Here is a 5,670-nt window from a genome sequence, read left to right on the forward strand (position 1 = left end):
ATTTGATTATGTCAAAAAATCACTTATGTAAGTAGGAAAATATCTCCTACAATTAGGGAAAATATTCTTGTATTTTTGGCCTAAATTACATATGAAAATTTCAGTCATGTAAGTAGGAAAATAACTCTTGCACGGTTGAAAATTTACATGTCTCTCTGGTATTACATACATGATATTGATAACATGTAAAACTAATTTACATGACTGTAAGTAGGTGATATATATTTTTACATATTTGCATACCTAGTGTAGAAGAAACAAAACTGTTAAGGTGCATACGATACACAAAAGAAGAACTACTCTCTCTGTGCATCAATGTAAGATATTTTAGGTACTTTTAAAATAGATTAGATATAAACCAAAATGAGTAAATCTACACATAAAAATAGACTAGATACAAACTAAGGGTGTGTTCGGTTTCAGAACAAGAAGGGATGGAATGGAATGGTTCCATCCCGAGGTCACGGAACGGTTCCGACCCTATGTTCGGTTTGGAAAGGAACGAGGAACGGAATGGTTCCATATTGTGTTCGGTTGGAGGAATTGAGATGGAAGGGAATAACCATAAGCATGGTTAAAATGCTAATAATTTGAGCTTAGGTTAATCTGATGGATAGCTAGCAGCAATCGCCCGCTTGCTGCGGTCACGCGTCCTTCGCGCCGTCGCCCGGGCTTCCTTCGCCTCGCCTCTGCCACATGCTTGCCGCTGGGAGCTGCGCGTGCCTGGCCCCGTGATACGTCTCCAACGTATCGATAATTTCTTGTGTTCCATGCCACATTATTGATGTTATCTACATGTTTTATGCACACTTTATGTCATATTCGTGCATTTTCTGGAACTAACCTATTAACAAGATGCCGAAGTGCCAGTTCTCGTTTTCTCGCTGTTTTTGGTTTCAGAAATCCTAGTAACGAAATATTCTCGGAATCGGACGAAATCAACGCCAAAGTTCCTATTTTCATCGGAAGCATCCAGAACACCCGGGAAGGACCAGAGGGGGCCCACAGGGCCACCAAACCCTAGGCTGGCGCGGCCAGAGGGGGGGCCGCGCCGCCCTAGGGTGTGGGCCCCCCTTCGACCTTCCTGCGCCGCCTCTCCGCCTATAAAGAGCCCCTGGATCAGAAAACCCGATACCAATTGACGAAACACACAGAAAACCCGCCAGAGCCGCCGCCATCGCGAAGCCAAGATCTGGGGGACAGGATCTCTGTTCCGGCACCCTGCCGGAGCGGGGAAGTGCCCCCGGAGGGCTTCTCCATCGACACCGCTGCCATCTCCACCGCCATCTTCATCACCGTTGCTGCTCCCATGAGGAGGAGTAGTTCTCCATCGAGGCTCGGGGCTGTACCGGTAGCTATGTGGTTCATCTCTCTCCTATGTGTTTCAATACAATAATCTCATGAGCTGCCCTACATGATTGAGATTCATATGATGATGCTTGTAATCTAGATGTCATTATGCTAGTCAAGTGAGTTTTACTTATGTGATCTCCGGAGACTCCTCGTCCCACGTGTGTAAAGGTGACAGGGTGTGCACCGTGTGGGTCTCTTAGGCTAGATTTCACAGAATACTTACTCATTGAATGGCATAGTGAGGTGCTTATTTATATCTCTTTAAGATTGCAGCATGTTTGTATCACAATTTATCTATGTGCTACTCTAGTGATGTGTTATTAAAGTAGTTTTATTCCTCCTGCATGTGTGCAAAGGTGACAGTGCGTGCACCGTGTTAGTACTTGGTTTATGCTATGATCATGATCTCTTGTAGATTATGGAGTTAACTATTGCTATGATAATATTGATGTGATCTATTCCTCCTACATATGCATGAAGGTGACAGTGTGCATGCTATGCTAGTACTTGGTTTAGTAGCGTTGATCTATCTTACACTAAAGGTTACTTAAACATGAGCATTATTGTGGAGCTTGTTAACTCCGGCATTGAGGGTTCGTGTAATCCTACGCAATGTGTTCATCATCCAACAAAAGTGTAGAGTATGCATTTATCTGTTCTGTTATGTGATCAATGTTGAGAGTGTCCACTAGTGAAAGTCTAATCCCTAGGCCTTGTTCCTAAATACTCCTATCGCTGCTTGTTTACTGTTTTACTGCGTTACTACTGCTGCGTTACTACTGCTTGTTTACTGTCCTGGGCAAAGCACTTTTCTGGTGCCGTTGCTACTACTCATATATATTTATACCACATGTATTTCACTATCTCTTCGCCGAACTAGTGCACCTATTAGGTGTGTTGGGGACACAAGAGACTTCTTGCTTTGTGGTTGCAGGGTTGCATGAGAGGGATATCTTTGACCTCTTCCTCCCTGAGATCGATAAACCTTGGGTATCCACTTAAGGGAAACTTGCTGCTGTTCTACAAACCTCTCGCTCTTGGAGGCCCAACACCTGTCTACAAGAATAGAAGCTCCCGTAGACATCAAGCACTTTTCCGGCGCCGTTGCCGAGGAGGAAAGGTAAAAGGCTCTCATACTACGGTCCCAGGTAAAGTATTTTTCTGGCGCCGTTGTGTGTGTGCTCAAAGCTATTTCCTTTAGATCCTGCAATTGCATCTTGTTGTTTCTTGTTTACACTAGTTTGGCATAATGTACAAGAGTGAGCTTCTTATTCTATTTCCTGATTTAAAACATGGATTGTTTGATGCGAAAATTAAAAAACCTATGAAATCTTCTTTGCATGCTTGGTAGTAATATTAGTATGAACGCTTTGAACACCATTGTTGACAATGATATAGAAAGTTCTAAGCTTGGGGAAGCTGGTTTGCATGATATTTTTAGTCCCCCAAGCATTGAGGAGAAAATTTTCTTTGATGATACTTTGCCTCCTATTTCTGATGATGATAATGATAGTGGTCTTTTTGTGCCACCTACTGCTGAGAGTAAATTTTGTTGTGATTATACTATGCCTCCTACACTTGATGAGAATAATAATGATAGCTACTTTGTTGAATTTGCTCCCACTACAACTAATAAAATTGATTATGCTTATGTGGAGAGTAATAATTTTATGCATGGGACTCATGATAAGAATGCTTTATGGGATAGTTATATTGTTGAGTTTGCTCATGTTGCTACTGAAAGTTATTATGAGAGAGGAAAATATGGTTGTAGAAATTTTCATGTTACTAAAATGCCTCTCTATGTGCTGAAATTTTTGATGCTACACTTGTTTTATCTTCCTATGCTTGTTACTTTGCTCCTCATGAACTTGTTTATTTACAAGATTCCTATGCATAGGAAGCATGTTAGACTTAAATGTGTTTTGAATTTGCCTCTTGATGCTCTCTTTTGCTTCAAATACTATTTCTTGCGAGTGCATCATTAAAACTGCTGAGCCCATCTTAATGGCTAAAAAGAAAGAACTTCTTGGGAGATAACTCATGTGTTATTTTGCTACAGTACTTTGTTTTATATTTGTGTCTTGGAAGTTGTTTACTACTGTAGCAACCTCTCCTTATCTTAGTTTTGAGTTTTGTTGTGCCAAGTTAAGCCGTTGATAGAAAAGTAAGTACTAGATTTGGATTACTGCGCAGTTCCAGATTTCTTTGCTGTCACGAATCTGAGCCCACTGCCCTGCAGGAAGCTCAGAAAATTATGCCAATTTACGAGCATGATCCTCAGATATGTACGCAACTTTCATTCAATTTGAGCATTTTCGTTTGAGCAGGTCTGGTGGCCTAATAAAATCCATCTTTACGGACTGTTCTGTTTTGACAGATTCTGCCTTTTATTTCGCATTGCCTCTTTTGCTATGTTGGATGAATTTCTTTGATCCATTAATGTCCAGTAGCTTTATGCAATGTCCAGAAGTGTTAAGAATGATTGTGTCACCTCTGAACATGTTAATTTTTATTGTCCACTAACCCTCTAATGAGTTGTTTCGAGTTTGGTGTGGAGGAAGTTTTCAAGGGTCAAGAGAGGAGGATGATATACTATGATCAAGAAGAGTGAAAAGTCTAAGCTTGGGGATGCCCCGGTGGTTCATCCCTGCATATATCAAGAAGACTCAAGCGTCTAAGCTTGGGGATGCCCAAGGCATCCCCTTCTTCATCGACAAATTATCAGGTTCCTTCTCTTGAAACTACATTTTTATTCGGCCACATCTTATGTACTTTACTTGGAGCGTCTGTTTGTTTGTTTCTATTTTTGTTTTTGTTTGAATAAATTGGATTACATCATGCTTGTGTTGGAGAGAGACACGCTCCGCTGGTTCAAATGAACACATGTGTTCTTAGCTCATAATATTCATGGCGAAGTTTCCTCTTCGTTAAATTGTTATATGGTTGGAATTGGAAAATGATACATGTAGTAATTGCTATAAATGTTTTGGGTAATGTGATACTTGGCAATTGTTGAGCTCATGTTTAAGCTCTTGCATCATATACTTTGCACCTATTAGTGAAGAATACATAGAGCATGCTAAAATTTGGTTTGCATAATTGGTCTCTCTAAAGTCTAGATAATTTCTAGTATTGAGTTTTGAACAACAAGGAAGACGGTGTAGAGTCTTATAATGTTTCCAATATGTCTTTTATGTGAGTTTTGCTGCACCAGTTCATCCTTGTGTTTGTTTCAAACAACCTTGCTAGCCTAAACCTTGTATCGAGAGGGAATACTTCTCATGCATCCAAATACTTGAGCCAACACTATGCCATTTGTGTCCACCATACCTACCTACTACATGGTATTTCTCCGCCATTTCAAAGTAAATTGCTTGAGTGCTACCTTTAAACAATTCAAAATTTATTACCTCTTATTTGTGTCAATGTTTTATAGCTCATGAGGAAGTATGTGGTGTTTATCTTTCAATCTTGTTGGGCAACTTTCACCAATGGACTAGTGGCTTCATCCGCTTATCCAATAATTTTGCAAAAAGAGCTGGCAATGGGATTCCCGGTCCCAAATTAACAAACTAAAAATAGACACTCCTCCATGGTATGTGATTGTTGGACGGCACCCGAAGGATTCGGTTAGCCATGGCTTGTGTAAGCAAAGGTTGGGAGGAGTGTCATCATAATAAAACTAAAATAAAAAGGTACTCCTTCATGGCATGAGAATGTTGGCAGGCACCCGAGGATTCGGTTAGCCATGGTTTGTGAAAGAAAGGTTGGAAGGAGTGCCATCCAAAAATAAAATAAAATGGGAGCCGCTCTTTGAAGGTTTGTCTGGCAAGGGGGTTAGAGTACCCGCTACCATTCGTTGACAACAACATACACCTCTCAAAACTTTATTTTTATGCTCTCTTTATGTTTTCAAAATCAAAGCTCTAGCACAAATATAGCAATCGATGCTTTCCTCTTTGAAGGACCATTCTTTTACTTTTATATTGAGTCGAGTTCACCTATTTCTCTCCATCTCAAGAAGCAAACACTTGTGTGAACTCGTGCATTGATTCTTACATATTTGCATATTGCATTTGTTATATTGCTTTGCATTGACAATTATCCATGAGATATACATGTTATAAGTTGAAAGCAACCGCTGAAACTTAATCTTCTTTTGTGTTGCTTCAATGCCTTTACTTTGAATTATTGCTTTATGAGTTAACTCTTATGCAAGACTTATTGATGCTTGTCTTGAAGTGCTATTCATGAAAAGTCTTTGCTATATGATTCAGATTGTTTACTCATGTCATTACCATTGTTTTGATCGCT

This window comes from Lolium rigidum, chromosome 1 (assembly GCF_022539505.1).
Source record: "Lolium rigidum isolate FL_2022 chromosome 1, APGP_CSIRO_Lrig_0.1, whole genome shotgun sequence".
NCBI classification, from domain to species: domain Eukaryota; kingdom Viridiplantae; phylum Streptophyta; class Magnoliopsida; order Poales; family Poaceae; genus Lolium; species Lolium rigidum.